Source organism: Syngnathus typhle, unplaced genomic scaffold (assembly GCF_033458585.1).
Source record: "Syngnathus typhle isolate RoL2023-S1 ecotype Sweden unplaced genomic scaffold, RoL_Styp_1.0 HiC_scaffold_42, whole genome shotgun sequence".
In the NCBI taxonomy this organism is placed as follows: domain Eukaryota; kingdom Metazoa; phylum Chordata; class Actinopteri; order Syngnathiformes; family Syngnathidae; genus Syngnathus; species Syngnathus typhle.
The window spans coordinates 117,251-130,298 of record NW_026871948.1 but is presented as its reverse complement, the minus strand read 5'-3'; the positions used below and the strand labels follow the sequence as shown (position 1 = coordinate 130,298).

Sequence of the window (13,048 nt, the reverse complement as noted above, 5' to 3'; positions counted from 1 at the left end):
TTCCAACTTTCAACTGTTCATCTTTTGCCTACCTATTCGACAACGTCCCACTTACCAAAAACTTCACATCTTTTATTTTGAAATTCAACCAAAATTCTCTAAAATTTCGTTTTTCTACTCTAATTTCTACATTTTTCAACCGATTCAACCCATTCCAACTTTCAACTGTTCATTATTTTTCTACTGATTCCACAACTTCCCACTTACCAAAAGCTTCACATCTTTTATTTTGAAATTCACACCCAATTCCTTTTCCCTTCTCATTTCTACATTTTTCAACCGATTCAACCCATTCCAACTTTCAACTGTTCATCATTTTTCTACCTATTCCACAACTTCCCACTTACCAAAAACTTCACATCTTTTATTTTGAAATTCACACCCAATTTCCTTTTCCCTTCTCATTTCTACATTTTTCAACCGATTCAACCCATTCCAACTTTCAACTGTTCATTATTTTTCTACCGATTCCACAACTTCCCACTTACCAAAAGCTTCACATCTTTTATTTTGAAATTCACACCCAATTCCTTTTCCCTTCTCATTTCTACATTTTTCAACCGATTCAACCCATTCCAACTTTCAACTGTTCATCATTTTTCTACCTATTCCACAACTTCCCACTTACCAAAAACTTCACATCTTTTATTTTGAAATTCACACCCAATTTCCTTTTCCCTTCTCATTTCTACATTTTTCAACCGATTCAACCCATTCCAACTTTCAACTGTTCATCATTTTTCTACCTATTCCACAACTTCCCACTTACCAAAAACTTCACATCTTTTATTTTGAAATTCAAACAAAATTCTCTCAAATTCCGTTTTTGTACTCTAATTTCTACATTTTTCAACCGATTCAACCCATTCCAACTTTCAACTGTTCATCATTTTTCTACCTATTCCACAACTTCCCAAATACTTCACATCTTTTATTTTGAAATTCACACCCAATTCCTTTTTCCCTTCTCACTTCTACATTTTTCAACCGATTCAACCCATTCCAACTTTCAACTGTTCATCATTTTTCTACCTATTCCACAACTTCCCACTTACCAAAAACTTCACATCTTTTATTTTGAAATTCACACCCACTTCCCTTTTCCCTTCTCATTTCTACATTTTTCAACCGATTCAACCCATTCCAACTTTCAACTGTTCATCATTTTTCTACCTATTCCACAACTTCCCACTTACCAAAAAATTCACATCTTTTATTTTGAAATTCACACTCAATTCCCTTTTCCCTTCTCATTTCTACATTTTTCAACCGATTCAACCCATTCCAACTTTCAACTGTTCATCATTTTTCTACCTATTCCACAACTTCCCACTTACCAAAAACTTCACATCTTTTATTTTGAAATTCAACCCCAATTCCCTTTTCCCTTCTCATTTCTACATTTTTCAACTGATTCAACCCATTCCAACTTTCAACTGTTCATCATTTTTCTACCTATTCCACAACTTCCCACTTACCAAAAACTTCACATCTTTTATTTTGAAATTCACCACAAATTCTCCAAATATTCTACATTTCTCAAGTAATTCAACACGTTTCAACATCGTTCGGCAGCATTCCCCGAAGAAGTTATTCATACATTTCGCCTTCACACGCAATTTCTCCAGAAATTGCAAAATTCTAGTTGTGTGAAGGCGAAGGCCTTCACACATATGTTATTCTACACCATTCTATTATTATTGTGTGAAGGCGAAGGCCTTCACACATATGTTATTCTACACCATTCTCTATTATTATTATTATTCTCTTTTATTCTCCACACTTTTTTGACACGTTTCATCTTCCACATAATTCATCCGATTCACTCCATTCCACTTTTCACGTATTCCAAATATTCACGCGACGAGCGCTTGTATTTTTCTCGTTCCGAAAATTTTCCGATTCCGCAAAATTCCCAAAATTCCGACGAATTTTTCCCCATTCATTCTTAATGGCACATTCGACATTTCACATTTACGTCGTTCCAATTTGAAATTCACATCATTCAGCACATTCTAATCACATTCGGAAGGATTCTCGACATTCCCAAAATTCCCAAATTCGAAAATTTCACGTTTTCACGTTAAAAATTCCGACAAATTTTCACAAAATTTCGTTTTTCACCTCTAACTTCTACATTTTTCAACCGATTCAACTCGTTCCAACTTTCAACTGTTCATCTTTTGCCTACCTATTCCACAACGTCCCACTTACCAAAAACTTCACATCTTTTATTTTGAAATTCAACCAAAATTCTCTAAAATTTCGTTTTTCTACTCTAATTTCTACATTTTTCAACCGATTCAACCCATTCCAACTTTCAACTGTTCATTATTTTTCTACTGATTCCACAACTTCCCACTTACCAAAAGCTTCAAATCTTTTATTTTGAAATTCACACCCAATTCCTTTTCCCTTCTCATTTCTACATTTTTCAACCGATTCAACCCATTCCAACTTTCAACTGTTCATCATTTTTCTACCTATTCCACAACTTCCCACTTACCAAAAACTTCACATCTTTTATTTTGAAATTCACACCCAATTCCTTTTTCCCTTCTCATTTCTACATTTTTCAACCGATTCAACCCATTCCAACTTTCAACTGTTCATCATTTTTCTACCTATTCCACAACTTCCCACTTACCAAAAACTTCACATCTTTTATTTTGAAATTCACACCCAATTTCCTTTTCCCTTCTCATTTCTACATTTTTCAACCGATTCAACCCATTCCAACTTTCAACTGTTCATCATTTTTCTACCTATTCCACAACTTCCCACTTACCAAAAACTTCACATCTTTTATTTTGAAATTCACACCCAATTCACTTTTCCCTTCTCATTTCTACATTTTTCAACCGATTCAACCCATTCCAACTTTCAACTGTTCATCATTTTTCTACCTATTCCACAACTTCCCACTTACCAAAAACTTCACATCTTTTATTTTGAAATTCACACCCAATTCCCTTTTCCCTTCTCATTTCTACATTTTTCAACCGATTCAACCCATTCCAACTTTCAACTGTTCATCATTTTTCGACCTATTCCACAACTTCCCAAAACCTTCACATCTTTTATTTTGAAATTCACACCCAATTCCTTTTTCCCTTCTCATTTCTACATTTTTCAACCGATTCAACCCATTCCAACTTTCAACTGTTCATCATTTTTCGACCTATTCCACAACTTCCCACTTACCAAAAACTTCACATCTTTTATTTTGAAATTCGCCACAAATTCTCCAAATATTCTACATTTCTCAAGTAATTCAACACGTTTCAACATCGTTCGGCAGCATTCCCCGAAAAAGTTATTCATACATTTCGCCTTCACACGCAATTTCTCCAGAAATTGCAAAATTCTAGTTATTATTATTATTCTATTTTATTCTCCTCACTTTTTTGTCCCGTTTCATCTTTCACATAATTCATCCGATTCACTCCATTCCACTTTTCACGTATTCCAAATATTCAGGAAAGGGGTGCTTGTATTTTTCTCATTCCGAAAATTTTCCGATTCCGCAAAATTCCCAAAATTCCGACAAATTTTTCCCCATCCATTCTTAATGGCACATTCGACATTTCACAAAATTTCGTTTTTCACCTCTAACTTCTACATTTTTCAACCGATTCAACCCATTCCAACTTTCAACTGTTCATCTTTTGCCTACCTATTCCACAACTTCCCACTTACCAAAAATTCCAAATTTTCAAATTTGAAATTCAACCGAAATTCTCTCAAATTCCGTTATTCCACTCTAATTTCTACATTTTTCAACCGATTCAACCCGTTCCAACTTTCAACTGTTCATCTTTTGCCTACCTATTCCACAACTTCCCACTTACCAAAAGTTCCAAATTTTCAAATTTGAAATTCAACCAAAATTCTCTCAAATTCCGTTATTCCACTCTAATTTCTACATTTTTCAACCGATTCAACCCGTTCCAACTTTCAACTGTTCATCTTTTGCCTACCTATTCCACAACTTCCCACTTACCAAAAATTCCAAATTCTCAAATTTGAAATTCAACCAAAATTCTCTAAAATTTCGTTTTTCTACTCTAATTTCTACATTTTTCGACCGATTCAACCCGTTCCACATTTATTCCCCTTATTCACCTTATGCTTACCACATTCACTCCCATTCACCCCCACTTCCACTATGCTTCCCACATTCACTCCCATTCACCCCCACTTCCACTATGCTTACACAATTCAACCCTTGACCCCCAATTCCAGTGTGGCGGCCATCTTGGATGACCCTGAAGTGCCACCAATGAACCCAGAATGAACCGGAAGTGCCCCAAATCAAACCGAAAGTGACCCCAAATAGACCGGAGGTGACCTCAGGTAAACCGGAAGTGACCCCAAATCAAACCGGAAGTGACCCCAAATGTACCGGAAGTGACCATTTTAGACCGGAAATGACCCCTAATAAACCGGAAGTGACCTCAGACGAACCGGAAGTGACCCAAATTAAACCGGAAGTGACCCAAATTAAACCGGAAGTGACCCAAATAAACCGGAAGTGACCCCAAATAGACCGGAAGTGACCTCTGGTAAACCGGAAGTGACCCCAAATCAAACCGGAAGTGACCCCAAATGAACCGGAAGTGACCTATTTAGACCGGAAATGACCCCAAATAAACCGGAAGTGATCTCAGCTAAACCGGAAGTGACCTGTTTTAAACCGGAAGTGACCCAAATAAACCGGAAGTGACCCAAACTAGACCGGAAGTGACCCGAATCAAACCGGAAGTGACCTTATTTCAACACTGAGTGGCCCAAATAGCTACATTTGCGCTAACTTTTTCGTTTTTTGTCTGATTTAACCCGTTTCGACATTTTTACCCCAAAAGTGAACCTCCTGAGGCCGTTTTTTTTTTTTGTTCCAAATTTAGAAAGATTTTGGCGCAATTGCTTTTTTTTATTTTCCCATTCATTCTCTATGGGGATTCAACATTTGCTCTAACTTCTACATTTTTTAACTGATTCAACTCGTTCCAACTTTCAACTGTACATCTTTTGCCTACCTATTCCACAACTTCCCACTTACCAAAAATTCCAAATTCGAAATTCAACCAAATTCTCCAAAATTTCGTTTTTCTACTCTAATTTCTACATTTTTCAACCGATTCAACCCATTCCAACTTTCAACTGTTCATCTTTTGCCTACCTATTCCACAACTTCCCACTTACCAAAAATTCCAAACTTTCAAATTTGAAATTCACCACAAATTCTCCAAATATTCTACATTTCTCAAGTAATTCAACACGTTTCAACATCGTTCGGCAGCATTCCCCGAAAAAGTTATTCATACATTTCGCCTTCACACGCAATTTCTCCAGAAATTGCAAAATTCTAGTTTAATAAGTGTTTCTCTTTCATTTACTCTCCTCGCTATTTTCATCTGGCATTTTTAACGGACGCGCAAAGTGGAAATACAGATTACAAGTATCTTTACAACAAAATAAAAGGTCCTTAATCAGGACAGTGTTTAACTAGGGCGCGTTTAGAAAGACACACGCACAAATACCTGCTGGGCTGTCTTTGGCAATGCTTTTGAATTGGCGGAGAGGGTGTACTGCGCATGTGCATGGCCCAGCGTAATTGGCCGTATCATTGGCTTTTGTCTTGTTTACAAAAGCGCTAATTGAATTTCCTCCGCCGGCATCGAAGGGGCCACCTTTAATAACACCGGCTTCGGGATGCCCAAACCCGGCAGCGAGCAGCAGGCTGGCCCGAGGCAAGACTGGAGGAAGAAGGGGGAGTAAGGGGGACATCTGTCTGATCAAGTGGAAGTCTCGTTTTTTTTTACGGCATACACAAGACTATAGCAGCTCTTTGGATATTCATTGGACCAATAAAAATAATCATAGAAGCGGTTATAATTAATATAAGTCAATTAAATACAAAAACATGCAAGGTTGAATGACTTTTTCCGTAAGGCACTTTATTTTTTTGTATGTGTGTATTTATTTTAAACAACAACTACAGAAAAATGTCTTGCTGTATGTAAAAATACAGTATTACAATTACTGATCCCCAGGGAAATTTGAGACAATATACTATAATTGACTGTATTACAACCATACTTTTATTGATTGGAATGTATTATAGAAAATTAAAGACTGATAAGAATAAGACATGTTGTGCTCAACATTAAAATCAATTTACAACTCTTACTAAACTAAAATCGTCCACACCCATAAAATAATCAAAGTAATGATGTAATGAATCAAATGAATTGATAAAACTCTAATTCTTATTTTTTAAAAGTGAAATAATGCACTAAAAACATCAATGGGAAGAAGTAAGAAGAGACAACTTCGGGAGGGTAAAAAAGAAGCTGATTGGCTGACAGACTAAAAAGGAATGGCAGTCACACAAAAAACAAGCGAGTCAAATGGAGAAAAAAGTCATCAAAACACACAACATGAGTCCAAAACATAACAAAAATAACAATGAAGTGTAGAGTATGTGAAGTTAATCTGCAAAAATGAGACCCCCCCCCCCCCATGAACTCTTTATTATTGTCATCAGGAGGAGGAATAAAAAGCAGAACGAGAAAGAAAAGAAGAGCGCGAGATCATTAGGCCTGAGGGTGTATCATTATTAGAGAGACACTAAACTCCCTACCTCCCTCCCACCCCTTTTCATCCAATCAGAGCGAGCGGTCGAAGGACAAACGGCGAAGCTTCCCCCTAATTACCCCATGATACAATGCAATAATCCTCGCCGGCTATTCCCACATAAATCCATTGGGCGGCCCATTAAAGTTGCAGCGGGTGGGATCATTTACATGGCGGCAGTCCCGCTACACAACACATGTTTTTTTTTATTTTAACAACGCCGCCAAATGCGTCTCACTCTCCTCCAGTACTACCCCCCCCCCCCCTCCCCAGGTGGAGCGGCTACGTTCGGCTCTAACTCAACGTAATGCCTCGCAAATTAAAGTATCGCCGGCGTTTGTGCTGCTCCATCAGATGAATGCGCTCTATTAGGAGGCCCCAAGCCGGGCGGCCAACAATTGATCGCTTGTTTGTGTTCGCCGTCCGCCGACGCGCATCGAGAGGGATGTGCGCGGTCTTTGGTTGCGCTATGCTGGCACAGGCAACCAATGCACCCAAAAAAGTGGCGCAAATGAGCCATTAGCATTGTGAAGTGCAATGGAACCTACTAACATTGCTATTATGAATTAATAGCTGCACAACAGTCGATATTAAGGAAGAAACCCACGATGTATAAGTAAATGATGAAGGAAAAACTTTTTTTTCAATACTTGGTTTAATAAAAACAAGTAACAAGGAGACAAAATAAGCAAAGCCGAGTCGAATGTTCAAAACATAAAATGTAAATGTTTGGTTACTTATACAAGCACATTCCACAGCTGATTTATGAAAAGAAAGCAACTGCCATAAAATGAAAAAAATCTGATGACTGCATAAATTGCTTCACGTTCCATCAGCGCGTCTCAGTCGTAATTTAATAATTTAATAATCATAAGGCAGCTGTAGTGAGTCCGCCAGGAGCCCGCTAGGATATTTGTGCATTAATTGATGTTTAGCGCAAGAGCGGTCTCACAGGTGCTGATTGCAGGTGCAATCATGAGAATGCCCTGCCGTTGACCCCGACAGTGCTGCCCCCTCCTCACCCCATAGTTAGCCCCGGCTTGCTTACCTTCACCCTGTTGTGGGCGTCACCCATTCAAGAAAATAAAATAGAAGAAAATAAACCTTTTTTATTGTACAGCGCTGGGGAGATTTCTGGATCTACAGGACAGTTGTCCCCCAAAAAGTATGTAGCCCATGCAACTAATCGAGAAAAAAAACATGTAATCGATGCCCAACTAATAAATAAATAAATAAATAAATAAATAAATAAATAAATAAATAAATAAATAAATAAATAAATAAATAAATAAATAAATAAATAAATAAATAAATAAATAAATAAATAAATAACATATACGTGTGTGTGTGTGTGTGTGTGTGTGTGTGTGTGTGTGTGTGTGTGTGTGTGTGTGTGTGTGTGTGTGTGTGTGTGTGTGTGTGTATATATATATATAAATGAGGTCATCAGCACACACAGGAACAGGAAGTTGGAACTAGAATACTAGAATGGCGTTAGATCCGAATTGTGTGTGTTTTTGTTTCAGGGCCGAGAGGCGGCCTGGCTGCAGCGCCGGCCAAGGCGGCTAATTACATTTTCCACCCTGACAAGAACGGAGCATCCCTTCCTATGTTATTAATCATAATGAGAGGGAATATAATAAGCTGCCATTCATCATGCCGTTGACAGTCATCGTTTGCCATTTGCGAGGCCAAGCATTCTTCTTTTAATGGCCCCAAACTGAATTAATGTACACAGAGTCAGATGCCCGTAATCAATTGCGGATGAGATTTAGGGCCTTTTAGCTGCACAATGCATGATTTTCCATGGACGACCATCGATAACATTAGTTGTCAGAGAGAGCGCCGGAGGTGTTTATGTGCTCCGCGTGCATTACTCAATCAAACAGTCGGAACTGGGAGATAAATCTTTTTACTCCGTGCTTATTCTACAGCCAGCTCTATTACAATAGTCTAGTTGTACTTTATGGGGCCACACGAGTAATTGACGTCTCCTCTTGAATATGTTTATAATGGCCAAAATCAATAGTTTTGGAAACAAAATCATACTCTTAGGCAATCATCTCTATGAAATTGATTTTAAGACAATGTCACATTTTGGGCTAAGAAGTAGCAGGGGAAAATTAGTTCTTCCTGAAACTTTTGACAAATGAACTCCAGTAGAGAAACAGAAGTTGTGAATGAGAAGACAATGTGAGAGACTGTGAAGATGTGAAGAGTTTACTGTTTTGTATGAGTAGCTGAATTGCATCCTGATTCACAACGGTAATGTTTTTGCACATGGTGCTAATTTGAAAATAAAGATAAGCCCCCAGCTACAAAAGTATTACCTATTCAATAAACTGAGGGGGAACTTTGGAAGAAAAAAAAAAAACATCAATACAGGACAAATGCTGATCTTTCAAAACATATTGCCACTTGAAATTTACTGCAAATCTGAAGATAATACAAACTGAATTACATGTGAATTGAGCCAAACCACTCATGAATGATTGCTAGCTTTGTGCTAACACCCAATGAAAAATCCCATAGATGGGCTCACCAAACTAACATAAATTCTACGGTGTTAAAGGCCTTTAAGCCAGGGGTTCGCTGCCGTCAGTTTGTGGGCCATTTGGTACCGGGCCACACAAAAAAATGTCTTGCAGCATCTATGTCAATGTATAGACCTACTTTTATGATTAATATTTAAAATTGTCAACCTGGCTTGACGCTATTATCCGGACAAATCTACTCCAAACAGACCTCAGAGGATCATCTTTACAGGACCGGCTTTTATAAGACATGAGATTTGAGAGTCTGGTTTTTAACATCTGTGGTCGGGAAAAGGGCAGAATCGTGACAATCGTGTAGAACCCGGCCGTAGTGGGCCACGGTTTGACGAAATACAGCATTTTACTCGGTGGAGTTTGTTAGCGTTGCTTCGGAGCACCTTCTTTCCTCTTTTACTCTTTGTCGATGAGAGCAATCATTTCTTCATTAGGCTTTTATTTGTTTCCAGACGTTCCACTCCCGGGCTAACGTTGGTTCGGGTTCTCTTAATTACAAAAGGGAGGCACTCCTCGCCAAAATGAACGTTTCTCTGCGCCCGCGCTGCCTCCCAGAGGGCAACGTCTGATTGCGTCGGCCGCGACTGATGAAGTTATCCAAAGAGTGACCACGCCGTCCGACTTGGACTTTCCAGTTCTTTCCGCCTCAAGCCGCCAACGATTAAGAGGAGAAATTCCTTTATTTCCTACTTGTTAGCTTCAGAGAGCTCCTCTTTCCCCGCGAGCCTGCGGGCCCGCTATAAATGACATTGCAATCTTGTTTCTTCCTCCAGATAGCCATTGAGGAGGCGAAGGTACCTTCAGGATCTTTTCATTTCTGCTGCCGTTATTAAACACGTTGATAGAATCCACTTCCACTCTCGTCTGCTCACAAATGTCACGCTTATCAACAGCAGATGAAATGTGCTTCCACTGCATCCAACTCTTCATGTCAATGTAGTCAAAAAGCTTTGGCAAAGAAAACAGCAAGATATCACATATGACACGCTGGGTAGCACGTCAGAGGCTGAGATCAACCGAAGTCAAATTCCTCGTTTGGCATGCACAAACTTAGCCAATAAAGCTGATTCTGATTCTGATCATACATATATATAAAATAATGTGCCACCATCTAGTGTTTGATAGTGGAATTGCAGCCAAATAAACAAAAGGTGGAACGAAAAAGTATAAAACTGTCCACAAAAAATATATTTAAACAATAATGTTTAATGTCCTTGAAATGTAAAAAGTTCGGGTTTTTTCCCTTCCTTTTTTTTCCCTTCACAAGAACCAATGACAATTAGTTTAAAGTGAATAAAGTCGATAATGCAAGTATCCTTCAGTCCCATTCATGAGATACTCCCCCACAATTGTCTGGACTGCACTTGAGCGTGATGGACGTCCACGCTCGTCTTATAATTAAGTCGTCCCGGCTTCCTTTATTTTCTTTTCCCCCTCCGTGTTTACGTTTCTGGGCCGTGAAGTGCGACGTGACAAAGACGTGGAGCCGTTTGAAAGGTTTTGACTGGCGAGATGAAAGTTTTTCCAAATTCCAATGCAGCGCTCGCTCACTCTTTTGCTGTCTGGCTCTCGGGTTACAAAGCGAGGTCAATCCGTTTGCCGGTGACGAGATGTGAGTGGCGCGGGCGACGGGCGGCTAACACAAAACACGACAAACGGACCTGCCAGGCCTCTCCACTCTGTCAGCTGCCCCGTCACGCAACCCTCCATTTACAAAAAAGCCAAGTAGATAAAGTTGCCAGTCAGGGCTTGTTGTTGTTGGTGTGAAATGAGATCTGCCGCAGGCTGAGCTACTGTAACCTTTGTTTTCTTATAGGTTGGATGGTTCCTCCGTAAAAGTGCCAGGATCGGGATTAGGATGTTCGATGGCTACCGACAGGAGGTAAAGGCATCAAAGTCCCCACCGCTGATGGGCCAGAAACAGGATAGGGCACTTAAAAAAAAGTACATTTATGTGGCAGATTAAAAGTAGTCTGTCGGTGCTTATAATGTTTAGAGCAAAACAGGTGTCACACAAGTGCATGCGTATTTCCAAATATGAATCACTGGCTCAAAGTAAAAGAACAAAAAGTAAAATGCATATATCTGGATTGGATTTTATTGGATGAAAGAGTGCATGAAATCATTATAGCAGCGGCTCAATTGTTTTTGCAATAGCCTTCAAACTTGATTTAGTACAATTTGTCAAGTTTTTTTTTTCAACTTTATCAGTTTTATCACTAAAAGTTGAGAGGTCTTTAAAATAATACCAGAAACACAATAGAATTAATCCAATAAATCTAAGTAATTTTATTTACATTGAATAAATATCATAAACACAATGCACGTATCTCCTTTTTGTCCACAAAACAATACAAAATTATTCATGCCCCAATTTTATGGTTTTCTTTCGTAAAAACTAATACAGAAGCATAAAAACTACAAAATGCAAAATGTATTTAAAAAAAAACACAGCTCTTAACATTTTCAAAACTTTTTTCTTCTCGGAAAACAACCAAAACATATTTCATTGTTATACGTCAGCAGCAATAAAATAACTAAACCAAAAACAAGTACAGCATCCATTTTTTGTGTGTGTTTTGCTGGTATTTCATTTGGACGTACTGCCGTCATGGTAGAATGGCCGACTGGTGAAAACCATTGGCGAGATCGTGAGTTTGTGGTGAACGTGTCTGTGCACGCCGAGCGCCTCTTGCTTATATTGACGCATTCCCATCCGCCATTGTCTGAAGCCTGAGGATCACATCTTGAGAACTTGGCATACACACCCACCACTCTTTTCTCGCTCGTGAGCGCTGATCGACGCACTGACTCATGGAATGAACTTTGAAGGGCGTCTGGATAGCGTCTCCCACCTCCCTTGAAAGCGTTTTGTCGCCACACTGTCCGGGCACGCCCACTTTGAGCCTAATGCGCTGTTGCCTAATCTTTCGTGAGCCAAAGCACATATTTGACTTCAGAATAATCTCAAAACACACTATTAAAGTAAAATGTCACAAAAAGTATACATAGTGGAAATAATAATATCGCAAATGCACTTAATCTGGAGTTGATGAAATATTAAAATGCAAATTATTGAGAAAACTAAAAAGAAAAAAAAACTTTTTACGGAAAAACATAATTTAAAGTTTTTTTTAAAAAAATATATATACGTACATGGACAAAAAACAACAATAATAATACTCCCACCATCTTAGAAAGCTTTTTCAAACTGCCACATATTGCCACTTTTACCGGATTGTTATGACATGTTTACGACACGTACAGACATCCGTTTAGTCTGCCGCGACACTTTAGCGATCCGGTGCAGATTGGCTTTTGTGAACAATCCCGATAAAACGGCGAAAACAAAAGCGTCGGGAGGAAGCGCCCCCATGGGGGACGGCGGAGGCCCCGGTCGGTCCGGCCGCCGGCAGAATCTCCTGCAGCCGGGGAGCAGATAGGGGCCGCAGGGAGGACGGCGCTGTTTGACTTTATGACATGCGCTAATCTGGGCGATCTGGAGCGTGACGGACGGCGCGTAATGGTCTGTGGACGCTCGTTTCTCACTAAGTGCCATCATTCATATTCTTCAAGCCTCGCTGGCGAGCCTTTCAACTGCCTCCAATCCAAAAGATTCATGCAACACCAACACCCGTGGGCCACTTGGCATGTTTTCATACCTCGCTGGAAGTTAGTCGTTTTGGCACAGGCCACTTACTGGTTCGTGGAAGAAGAAGGATTTTTGCGATTTGTATATCGATCCACATTCTGATCGAAGTTAAACACCTTGACTTGCATTACGCGTACCGTTTCCTGTCAAAAGTGTAACGTGTGTGTTGGCAGATAACACAGGAAATGAACATGAAATATTAAATGAA

The 13,048-nt window shown here is 39.2% G+C and overlaps 1 protein-coding gene across 2 annotated transcripts in view; it reads left to right on the top strand.

The window, feature by feature from the left end:
- Nucleotides 1-10,982: 10,982 nt before the first annotated feature.
- Nucleotides 10,983-13,048, top strand: part of LOC133147314 (adenosine deaminase domain-containing protein 1-like) — a 36,297-nt gene continuing 34,231 nt past the window's right edge. Inside the window, exon 1 of one of the 2 annotated variants that reach the window (XM_061271308.1) lies at nt 10,983-11,070. The gene's annotated coding sequence lies outside the window, so the exon portion shown is untranslated. The remainder of the gene's footprint in view (nt 11,071-13,048) is intronic. The other variant, XM_061271309.1, reaches the window with a different exon arrangement.